This window comes from Pleurodeles waltl, chromosome 10 (genome assembly GCF_031143425.1).
Source record: "Pleurodeles waltl isolate 20211129_DDA chromosome 10, aPleWal1.hap1.20221129, whole genome shotgun sequence".
NCBI lineage: Eukaryota > Metazoa > Chordata > Amphibia > Caudata > Salamandridae > Pleurodeles > Pleurodeles waltl.
In genome coordinates, this window is record NC_090449.1 from 741,859,888 (window position 1) to 741,872,922 (window position 13,035).

A 13,035-nucleotide genomic window follows, 5' to 3' on the forward strand; every position below is an offset into this window, starting at 1 on the left:
AAGTGTGGATGTTAAGTGGAATGAGGTTTGCCATAAAGAATTTGTGACAATAAAAGCAAAATTAAAAGATGCTCTCAGTTTTTCGAGTTTTGAACCAGGACAAGAAACTGTGCTGATGACAGATGCTAGCTCAAAAGGCTTGGGTGTGGTTCTTTTGCAAGTAGTTGGTGGTGAAGAAAAAACTATTTTCTTTGTATCTAGAAATTTGAGGGGGCAGAAAAGAACTACTTGGTTATTGAAAAGGAAGCTTTGGGAATGTTCTGGGCAGTGTGGAAGCTGAGAAAGTTTTTATGGGGAAGTAAATTTGTGATTAAAACTGATCACAAACCTATGAAGGAAATTTATATGTCTAAGGGTATCAATGCAGTATCCACTACATGTAGTGTATATTCCTGGTGCAAAAAACATATTAGCATATTTCGCATGTGTTGTGAAGATCCGGGAGACGAAAAATATGGTATTTTAGATGATAAGTCGTGTGGGGACAAGATCAAGGTTTGTGAGGTTACTGGTGGATCTATTCTTCAGGAAGAAAGGATAGATAAAGTGACAAAAGGATTAGGAGTTGCAGTTGGTGAAGGATTTTGTATTGTCAGGATGGTTGAAGAAAGAGGATTGTAAAGATGTAGAGAAGGGGTTTTGAGAAGTAAGAGAGGAACTGGCAGTAAGCAGTGAATTGCTCCTGAGAAGTAACAAGTTAATTCCCCCCCCCACTGCTTAAGAAATGATGGGGGTCATTACAACATTGGTGGTAAATGCCGCTTACCGCCGTGCGGAAGACTGCCAACACACCGCCGCGGAATTCCACCACAGCTATTATGACCCACAGCTCGGAATCGGCCAAAATCTAGACACCCACGCAAGTCCGCCACACCAAAGGTCAGTGATAAACTGGCGATAACAAAACCGACACCGTCACGCCAACAGGAATACACCCACACTATCCCGACCCACGAATCCACGCGGCGGTCTTTCAACCGCGACATTCCATTGGCAGTACACACCAACGCGCTCAAAATACACACACATTTACAAAACACTACCACATTGGACAAATCGAAATACACACACCTGAGACACATACACACACCACTCCCACACATCCAATACAATATAAAACACCCACCCACATCACCCACAAACCCTTATGACCACAATTGCGACTGAAGGCCAGAGAGAGACACCACCATCTACAAACTAGCATCCACAGGCACTCAACACCATCACTCACACAACATCCACGCACAAAACACCACACACCCCTAAATATCACCCCACACATCACAACACACACCACCCCACACATCACCCACACCACTCCATGGCACCGCAAAGACACCCCAGGTTCTCTGAGGAGGAGCTCAGGGTCATGGTGGAGGAAATCATCCGGGTAGAGCCACAGCTATTCGGATCACAGGTGCAGCACACCACCATAGCTAGGAAGATGGAGCTATGGTGCAGAATTGTGGACAGGGTCAACACAGTGGGACAGCACCCAAGAACACGGGATGACATCAGGAAGAGGTGGAATGACCTACGGGGGAAAGTGCGTTCCGTGGTCTCAAGACACAACATTGCAGTTCAGAGGACTGGCGGCGGACCCCCACCTCCTCCCCCACAACTAACAACATGGGAGGAGAAGGACTTGGCTATACTGCATCCTGAAGATCTTGCAGGAGTAGCTGGAGGAATGGACTCTGGTAAGTCAAATCCTAACTATTACATCCCCCACCCTACCTGCATGATATCACATACCCCCACCCTCGCCCTCACCCCCATCACTCCAACTCCTCACATATGTCCCACTATCACAACCCACCCATCCCAACACCAAGCCCTGCATGCAACACCAAAGCAAGGACACCCATCAGCAATGCATGGCCACTGCACATACCCACACACACCCCTAAACAATTATCACACAAGGTCCCACACAAGAATGCAAGCACTGGGATACAGGGTCACCCACCCATTGCACACCATGGCACACACAGATGCAATAATCATGCCTTTACACCCCTGCAGGACCCATACCCAACGTCACCGTACAGGAGGGCCCAGACATGTCCACTCCACCCACAGAAGAGGCCCACAGTGATGACAGCAGCTCTGTCCAACTGGATCTAGATGACCAGCCCGGCCCATCTGGGACCTCGGGACAGTAGGTTTCCCTCACACTGGTACAAGCCACAACAGAGCCTCCCCCCTTTGGAAACACCAGGACAGCACCCACCCAGCGGGCCCATACCTCTGTCCACAGGACACGTCAGGCAGCAGTGTGTCCACCACTACAGGGAACCCAGGCTAACCCACCACCCCAACAACACCAGGGACCTGGGGGCAGTGGTAGTGGCACACGGTTCAGGGGACAGAGGCCCAGGAACACAGAAGAACTGGGAGGGCTGCTGTGCGACAGGGGGAAGACAGGCCCAGGGAACCCACTCTCCACGAGGCCCTCTCCAACATCATGGGAGCTTACCACCATTCCCAGGAGACGATGGCAACGGTACTGGCCAAGTTTCAGGAGACCCAGCGGCTGCAGGAGGTACAGTATTTGGGGTTCAGGGAGAAACTCAAATCCATCAACACCACCCTGGGCACCATTGTAGGGGTGCTTAAGGAACTCGTCAACACCAGGAGGGACACTGTGGCACAACAAGGGGCCCCTGACACTAGCCTGGACGATGAACTGCCCACCACCTCCGCCGGCGCTAGTGGACAGGAGGCACCGCCACAGGACCACAACACCAGCACCCCACCCCCTGCAGATGGAGAACCACCCCGCAAGCGGACCCTGAGATCCAGGACAAAGACAGAGAACAATGCCAATACCACTGCCAAGAAATGAGACCACCCTGATTGTCATCCTTCTATCCCACTTTGTCACCCTGTCCATCCTTAAACTACCCTAGCTCCACTTCCTATGCCTCTTTGGACAATGCACCTGTGAGACAAATAGACTGGACTCTGACATGGACATTCCTCCACCATCACCCCTGACCACTTTAATACCACCTCCACCATTTTGCACTTAAATAAACACCCTGGAGTCAGTCTGTGCTTTCGAAAATGTGTATTTGCAATAACTGTGTAAAAATGCTGTATCCATTGTATTGTCAACATACCTATGTCACACAGCTCTAGTCCATGCGGCAACAAAGCAGATGTCAGAAAGTGGGACCCACATCTGCAAAATTAAAAGGGAAAGTGACAACTCAGGGTCCATACACTGGGTGAAAGTGAAAGACAGATGAGAGGTGGAACAATTATATCAGATGTAGCAGGCAGTGATGTCTTCTTACCTGTGTCTCACTGGAAGTATTGATGAATCACTGTGTTTTTGTTGTCGATGTCCTCTTCTTCTGCTTCCTCTTCTTCACTGTCCACAGGCTCCACAGCTGCCACAACACTTCCATCTGGACCATCCTCCTGCAGAAAAGGCAAAACTAAGTTGTGAAGCCTACAGCAGGCCACGAGGATCTGGCACACCTTCTTTGATGAGTAGAATAGGGAACCACCTGTCATATGGAGGCACCTGAACCTGGCCTTCAGGAGGCCGAATGTCCTCTCTATTCCCTCCTAGTTCACCCATGGGCCTCATCGTAGCGTTCCTCTGCTCTTGTCCTGGGATTGCTCACTGGGGTCAGTAGCCATGACAGGTTGGGGTAGCCAGAGTCACCTGCAAATGTCGAGGGACAAATGTTAGACACACACTAACCTGTAGGGACATCCCCAGATCCAGACACCTAGTCACACTGTATAGGCTCCATGTCCTCACCTAATAGCCACACACGGTGCCTCTGGAGTTGCCCCATCACATAAGGGATGCTGCTATTCCTCAAAATGTAAGCATCATGCATTGAGCCAGGAAACTTGGCATTCACATGGGAGATGTACTGGTCGGCCAAGCACACTATTTGCACATTCATTGAATGGTAACTCTTCCGGTTTCCGTACACCTGTTCACTCCTGCTGGGGGTACCAAGGACACATGTGTCCCGTCAATGGCACCTTTGATGTTGGGGATATGTCCTAGGGCGTAGAAGTCACCTTTCACTGTTGGCAAATCCTCCACCTGAGGGAAAACGATGTAGCTGCACATGTGTTTCAGCAGGGCAGACAACACGTTGGAGAACATAGGCTGGGACATCCCTGATGCTATGGCCATGTAGTTTGACCCACTTGCCAGGAAATGGAGTACTGACAGCACCTGCACTAGAGGGCGGATTCCTGTGGGATGGTGGATAGCTGACATCAGGTCTGGCTCCAACTGGGCACACAGTTCCAGGATTGTGGCACGATCAAGTCTGTAGGTAATCGAAGACCGCGCGCAATCCTGCATTGGTTAACATTGGACCCTATGGGTCTGAGGAGCCAATGACAATGTACGCCGGCGGTGACGGTACGCACCGCCGCGGACGTTACCGCCAGTTTCTCTCTGTTCGCTCACTTGATACCTGATCTTCGACAGGAGAGGACCAACACTGCAAGTGCTGCTGTGACCTCATTCTAGAAGAGACAATGGGGATCATTCTGACCCTGGCGGTCAGTCGCGAATGACGGAAGAACCGCCAACAGGCTGGCGGTGCTTCCATGCCCATTCTGACCGCGGAGGTAAAACTGCGGTTAGAAAACCAGGAGCGGCGGTTTCCCGCCGGTTTTCCCCCGGCTGGGCGAATCTGCCAGGGCAGCGCTGCAATGGGGATTCTGACCCCCTTCCCGCCAGCCTGTTTCTGGCGGTTGTCACCGCCAGGAAGAGGCTGGCGGGAACGGGTGTCTTGGGGCCCCTGGGGGCCCCTGCACTGCCCATGCCACTGGCCACTGGCCACTGGCATGGGCAGTGCAGGGGCCCCTAACAGGGCCCCATGAAGCTTTTCACTGTCTGCCTGGCAGACAGTGAAAAGCGCGACGGGTGCAACTGCACCCTTCGCACGCCCGCAACACCGCCGGCTCTATTCGGAGCCGGCTTCTGTGTTGCAGGCCTCCTTCCCGCTGGGCCGGCCGGCGCTACCATGGGTACCGCCGGCCGGCCCAGCGGGAAGGTTGGAATGCCGGCAGCGGTCTTTTGACCGCCGCCCGCCAGGGTCAGAATGACCGCCAATGGCTCATGTGTCTGGGGAAAGGGCCCCTGCCTTCAGCACGGAGGGGTTGGAGAAACTAGTGGATGGGATCCTCCCCCAGTACACGCTACTCTATGGTCCTCCAGACAAGCAGGTAAGTACACTGTGAGCATGCCGAATGGGCAATGCCTGTGGGGAGTGGTGTGGATGGAAGATGGGGGGGAGAATGAGGTGTGCATGAAACGACAGTGAGTGCATGTGCGTCATGGCAAGGGTAGGGATGCGGGCCAATGACTGTGACGGTGCGGACGGTTATATCTTCTCCTTTTCCCCTGTACTATTCCTGTACGTCAGCGCCCACCAGAAGAAGGATATTTGGCGTGCCATCGCCAAGGAAGTCCGGACCCTGGGGTCCACCACAGAAGGAGCACCCGCTGCCATAAAAGATGGGAGGACGTTCGCCGCTGGAGCAAGAAGACGGCGGAGGCCCAGCTGGGGATGGCCTCCCAACGTGGGAGGGGTGTCCGTCGCACCATGACCCCCCAGATGTTCAGAATCCTGGCGGTGGCGTATCCGGAGTTGGATGGGCGCTTGAGGGCATCACAGCAGCCACAAGGGGGTGAGTACACTCTCATTCAGCTGATTGTGCGTGCAGTGGAGGTGTATGGGTGGGGGAGGTGGGCTGTGAGTTCCCCTAGGCCAGGGCGATTTTAGTAGGCAAGGTCCCGTCGTAAGGCAGGCCATGTGGCACCCCACCCCACCTGTGTTCAGAGCCAACTACACCTAGTCAGGCTCCTGTGACTTCCATGTGTGGAGCAATTGGGCATAGGCCTTGTACCCCATGTCCCTGTGATTAATTAGGGAACTCAAAGTGCACGGCGTAGTGCAGGGGTCTTCTGTGTCTGTAGTGTTCGCCAACAGTAGTGGTATTGCATGCACTGAACATGTCTTTCTTCTGTCTTCCACCCCTTTTTGTGGTCTCCCTGTTCTTGTGTGCATTAGCATCATTAGGCGGAGGAGCTGTGCCACCGGAGCAGGAGGGAGCTGCATCCCACATGGCCCTGGAGGGCGAGACAACAGAGTCTGAAGCCACCAGTGGGACGGAGGGCGAGGGGAGCTCCACGGCGGGGACAGGAGCTGAGACCAGCGACACAGACTCCTCCTCTGATGGGAGCTCCCTTGCAGTGGCGGACCCCTCTGTGCCCACCGCATCTACAGGTACAGCCGCCACCCCCACTACCAGCACCGCCCACCCAGCAGCCCCTCAGCGTGTGCCCCGTGGCTGCTCACCCAGGAGGGTGGGCATCACCTTCGCCCCAGGCACCTCAGCCCCTGCCCCAGTCAGCACTGCTGCCCTCAGTGAGGAGGCCATTGACCTCCTCAGGTCCCTCACTGTTGGGCAGTCTACCATTTTAAAAGCCATCCAGGGTGTAGAGAGGCAGTTGCAACAGACCAATGCATACCTGGAGGGCATTCATTCTGGTCAGGCAGCCCAACAGCGATCTTTTCAGACTCTGGCCTCAGCACTGATGGCAGCCATTGTCCCTGTGTCCAGCCTCCCCCTCCAACTTCCTCTACCCAGACCCAAACCCCTGTACCTCAGCCTATCCCAAGCACACCATCAGACCAGCATGCACACACCTCAACACACAAGGGAAGCTCTGGCAAACATAAGCACCACACATCCCACAGGCACTCACACAAGCATCATACCCATGCACACATACCAACATCCACTGCCTCCACTGTGTCCCCCTCCTCCACGTCTCCCTCCTCCCTCCCTGTCTCATCTCCACTCACATCTCCATGCACTACATCTTCAGCCACTACGTCCATCACCAGCACACCCATCACCACACCCCATTCACAAGCACTCACCACCCCCACTACCATTCACACATCCCCTGTGTCCTCTCCCAGTGTGTCTGTGAGCCCACCTCCCAAGGTACACAAAACGCAGCCACACACCCACCCAACAGCCATCCACCTCACGACAGCCTCCAGCCCATGCACCTTCACCCAAAGTCAGCAAACGTACACCTCCTACAACCATTACCTCTTCCTCCACTCCCAAACCCCCTCCATCTACCCATCCCAGTGTGTCCCAAAAACTTTTCCTGTCCAACCTTGACCTCTTCCCCTCACCTCCCCCACCCCTTCAGTCCCCTAGGGCCCACCTTTCCAGGTCCCAACCCAGCACCTCAGCCACAACTTTAGCGGGAATGGAGGTGCCAGCAGTAACCGGCTTCTGGAGTGCGCCAAGCAGCAGGGCAGCCAGTGTGCCGAGGAGCCAGACCACGGACAGTCCCCCACCTCAAAAGCATAAAAAGTTGGCAAGTGCCCTGCGGGAGAAAGGCAAAACATCTACCACCAAAGTCTCTCCTAGGAGTACAGTTGGGAGTGGGAAGACAGCTGCGCCACCATCCAAGGTGGGGAAGGGGTACAGAAAGACAGGCAAGTCGCCGAAAACCTGCATGGCGGACAAGACTGCCACCAGCACCGCTGCCAAGGACATCGCCGCCACCAGCACCACTGCCAAGGACACCGCCGCCACAAGCACCGCTGCCAAGGACACCGCCACCACCAGCACCGCTGCCAAGGACACGGTCGCCACAAGCACCACTTCACAGGACACCGCTGCCACCAGCAGCGCTGCCAAGGACACCGCCGCCACCAGCACCGCTGCCAAGGACACCGCCGCCACAAGCATCGCTGCCAAGGACACTGCCACCACAAGCACCACTTCACAGGACACCGCCGCCACCAGCACCGCTGCCAAGGACACCGCCGCCACCAGCACCGCAGGCCAATGAGCGGCAAAAGCTCTGACACTACTGGGCCCGCCACGAGCAGGATGAAGCACTCTGGGCACCAAGCCCCCTCCAGAACCAATGGAGTATCACATCCACTACCTCAGACCTTGGCAGAATGAAGCACTCTGGGCAGGAAGCCCCCTCCAGAACTAGTGGAATATCACATCCACTACCTCAGTCCTTGGCAGGATGAACCACTCTGGGCACCAAGCCCCCTCCAGAACCACTGGAGAAAGGCATCCACTACCTCAGTCCTTGACAGGATGAAGCACTGTGGGCACAAAGCCCCCTCCAGAACCAGTGGAGAAAGGCATCCACTACCTCAGTCCTTGACAGGATGAAGCACTCTGGGCACCAAGCCCCCTCCACAACCAGTGGAGACTGTTATCCACTTGTAAGACTGTGGCTTTGCACTCCCCAGGATAAAGCAGTGGGCAAACCACCCACTTGAGAGAGACTTTTGAGACTGTGGCGTTGCACTCCCCAGGATAAAGCAGTGGGCAAACCACCCACTTGAGAGACTTGTGAGACTGTGGCTTTGCACTCCCCAGGATAAAGCAGTGGGCAAACCACCCACTTGAGAGACTTGTGAGACTGTGTCTGTGCACTCCCTAGGATACATCAATTGGCATGGAGCCCCCTCGTGGATCTGGCGTTGTGTACTCATCCGGCTGAGGTGCCCCCCATTCCCTTCCCCCTGAGGTGCCTGTTGTATTTCGATCTGATGCCCCAGCAGTGTTCTCTCCGTTTTGATCGGGTATCTTGTGTGGGCCTTGCCCATGCATTTTGGGCCCAGTGGGCCACAGACTTTAATGGTGGTATACCTTGGACTGGTTTCTTGGTGTATATATTTGTTTATAGTGTATATATATATATATATATATATATATATATATTTCTGAGTACTGGATTTTAATAGATTACAAACATTCAAATCATTTCCTTTTGTCTTTGCATTCTTCTGGGGGGGGTTGGGGGGTGTAACTGTAATGTATCATGATGTATTAGTGTGTGTGTTGTGGGTGAGTGTGGGGGTTTTGCGTGTTGCGTGTTGCGTGTGTGTGTCACTCTTTTTTCCCTCCCCCCCCCTGTGTCATAGGTGCAGTACTCACTGTGGTCTTCGCCGCCGGCGTTCGTGCTCCTGGTAGAGGAGCAGGAAGACAAAGGCAGGGAGTATCTGGAGTTCCGGTTCCATGGCGTCCTGGTTCCTCGTTGGGTGTGTAGAGGTGAGCGTTTTCCCTTCCAATTCCTGTTTCCACTGTGTTTTTGTTCACGGTGAATCCGCCCCAGGAAAGGTGGCGGATTGGACTGTTGTAACACTGTGAGCGGTACATTCCACCTGTCTGTTGGCGGTTACCATTGCGGTGTTTGTTTGTACCGCCATGGCGGTCGGAGTGTTAAAGTTGCTGTCCATGTTGGCGGTTTCCGCCACGGTCGTGATTCCATTTTTTTTACCGCCGGCCTGTTGGCAGTTTTACCGCCACTTTAACACCGACCGCCAGGGTTGTAATGACAATCTATATCATTTCTTTAGGACATGAGAGTCACCTTGGGATGTCAAAGACCAAAATAAGAATTAGGGCTGATTATTGGTGGCCTGGCCTGTCATGACAGAGAGGAAAGTGAAAGATTGTGCTGAGTGTCTGGCAAGTGACAGAATTTTGAAGTGCAGAACTAAACCCATGCAAGTGAGAAAGTTGCCTTGTGTGCCCTGATTAAGAGATTTTTCTTGATATTGTCTGTCCTATTTGATCTGGTAATATAGACCATTATATCTGGAATTGCATTGACTGGTACTCATGTTGGCCGAAGGTTGCAGTGGTGACTTCTGTGGAGACGCAGGTTGTAATAAAATGTCTTAAAATAGTGTTTGATCGTGAAGGATGTCCTTAAGTGCTTTTAACTGACAACAGGGTACAATTGAAGTCAAGAGAAATGGAAAGTTTTCTAAGAGACAGCAGCATTGTAAATAAGAAATATGCTTTATATCACCCAGACTGCAATGGCATCATTGGGAGATTCAACAAAGTGTGGAAAGAAACCATACAGCACTCAAGAGTTACTGGTAAATCATGATTATAGGGGATTCAGGATAAAGTAAGCGTGTATAGGCTAACTCCTCATTCTACTACAGGTGTGACACCATTTCAACTTTTAAGGGGAAGGAAGCCTAATAGCATGATTTTCTCTAGTTGGGTAAAGAAAAGGAGAGGGGTTGGTCTGAAACCAATTTTGAAGAGACAGTGTGGAAGAGCACAGTGGGAGAGAAAATGGGAAAGATGAAGTATGAGTTTGACAAAAAAGAAGGTGAAAGAGTGTCAATGTTGGAGACTGGTTAAAGATTGAACTTCCAGGGTCTGGTTCTGAAGTCTCAAAATGTAGTAAGCCAATGAAGGTGATCTAATTATTCACTAATGTGGTCAACACAAATGATCATAAGATATGGAATTTGAACAGAGTTGCTAAATTCAACATAGTGGGGACGGATGGAGATAAAGAGGAAAGTGTAGAGTGCAGTGAAGGAAACCCTGAGGGTCCAAAAAGAAGTCCAAGAAACATCATCAAACCATCCTATTCTAAGGATTTTGTGAAATAATGGTCTGAGGAGAAGTGCATGAATCAACATCAAATTGTCTTAGAGAATTTTCTAAAATAATGTATATATGTGTATTTTGTATATTATTATTGTATAGCAGAAACTAATGTCAAGTTTTGTTAAGAGGGGAAGGTGTGTGGTATACAAGTGATGTGGAACCTTCAGCGTGTGCCTGGCTGGTTGTTTGGTTAACGGAGATTCAAGGAATACGATGATTCAAAAAGGGCAGTGGTTGGAAAGCTGATTCAGCTGAGGCAGTGTTTGATGAGCAGGTTGGGGTCTTCAAGTGTATCCTGACATTAAGCTAAGATCTGAGAACATTATCGTTGTCTGCCACATTGTCTTCTTCACACAGACATTTTCCCAAATCAGCTTGGAGTATAACCCCTACATACATCTTAAAGTTATATTAACATTTTATCCTGTTGTAACTAGTAGACCATTCTAAACGTGATTTAGAACGTATTGCCTACTGAAGTTCACCCAATATACTTTGGGGTAGAATCATTAAAGTAGTTTAGAATATAAAATAAAGTGCACTGTGTACTTTAGTATTTCACAATAATATAATATTATTTCAATATAATTCTGGAAAAAATAACACCTCCACCAAGACCCTTTTTATGTTATATTTTCTTGGAGCCATACAATCCAAAAAACGTATAACCCTGACTGTAGGCATGCTTCACATCAGGTTTGCTTATGTAATCGGGGCCTGTAACTAATCCCTTTCATTTGTTGTCTGCAAACTTCTCAAGGCTAGTTTTTTCTCTTATCCTACCTCTTCCCAATTCACACCATCATTACCCTTTTGGGACCTGCCATTCTTTCAGAGGAATCCTTATTTTCAATCGCCAGAAAATACAAAGATGTTTCTTTCCCATGTACATATATTTCTGTCATTCTTGCATTTGCAACTTCGTGGTCTTATGAGTCCTACAAGAGCTGTATTATTATAACATAAGAGCAAATTTGTTTTTCTTCAAACTTTTATGGTAGTAAATTAAACAAGAGAGCAGAAACATTGTTGGAGGATGTAAGTAACCTTAGTAGTGAAGAATAAACATATGGCTTTATTGGCAGCATAGTACAAGAAGATAGATCAAATAGATTTGGCTATGACATTTCTAAACCTGAGTTTTGAGGTTCTAAGTTGGTACATTGTGAGAAACAAAGTAACAGAAGCAAAGACATAAACAATGGAAAACAAACAAAGTCCTAGGAACTGACATACCACAAGAAGTAGCTGCTCTAAAGAAGTTCACAGAATTTCAACAGCGACCTGTAAAAAAACAAAGACTGGATGGAAAGGAAAAGTATATGCTTCAAGCTGGAATAGAAAAAAAGGGCATGTTGGGAAAAATTGTGATATTTTTGGTGCCAATCCTTTAAAAAAACGCCAATTACATGTTCAAGTAAGTAAGCTTTTTTTCCAAGAAAGAATAGCTGTTAGATACACTCTCCAGAAATCACAATTTGGCTTTATGGGATCCTACTAATCATATCACTGAGCTAAGCAAAACTAACAAAAAGAATAAATTGTGTGCAGGAAGATATGTTCTTTTTATCCACAGAATCCTCTTAAGAAATACATGTTAGGAGAAAAGTCATACAGAAAATGCAAAAGGCCATGGTGCACCAGTCTATTGAAGGAGCCTTTATTTCTTTAAATAGATGATCACAGAGGATAGGCTTTGGGCAAGAAAAATATGAACCACAGGAAACCGAAGCATTTGCAGGTGAGTTTTGTGAGAAGCCAGTAAAGCCACAACGATTAGGAGCATTGGATTTCCTCAAATACTTATATTGATAAGTTCGACTTTATTGATGTGGATTTCCTCAAAAACTTATATTGATAAGTCCGACTTTAATGAGGTGGCTACTACAGGGCACGTGTTTCCTGCTTTATTATTGCCAATAATATAAGAGGATGCTTTTTCGCGCCTTGCATAATAAACTATTCAATCTCATAAATAATAGGGAGGAACATTGGCATTATAGTTCCATCAACTCATCAGGTGTTCCCCAAATCCATTTCAAATGTCTCAATCTCCGTAAAATTATGCACAATAAATGTACTCAAACCCTACTGACAGTCCACAAAAGAAGTCTTTGCCTACTGCCACGCAGCAGCAATAAAACACTCCACAGGTCTTCATGAAACATCACAAAACCCACAAAAGCGTTGGCAAAATCATCATGAAGTCCCTTATTGCAAGTTATGGAGAGCAGAGTTCAAAGGTGGAATTCAGCTAGGCAGATTTATCAGAGGCTCAGGGCCATATTTATACTTTTTGACGCAAAGCTGCGCCGGCGCAGTTTTGCGTCAAAAATGTTACTGCCGGCTAACGCCATTTCGATGCATCGTGCGGGCGTCAAATTTATACTTTGACGCACGGCGGCGCAACCAACAGGTGGGAGTAATTTTTTTTTTACGCACATCGCGGCGTCAAGTCGTAAAGGAAAACGACGTTAACACGACGTAAATGACTGTGGGTCGATTTACGACAGCGCAACCCTGAAAGCGCCATTTTTTTTGACGCAATAGCGTCAAAAATACCCACGA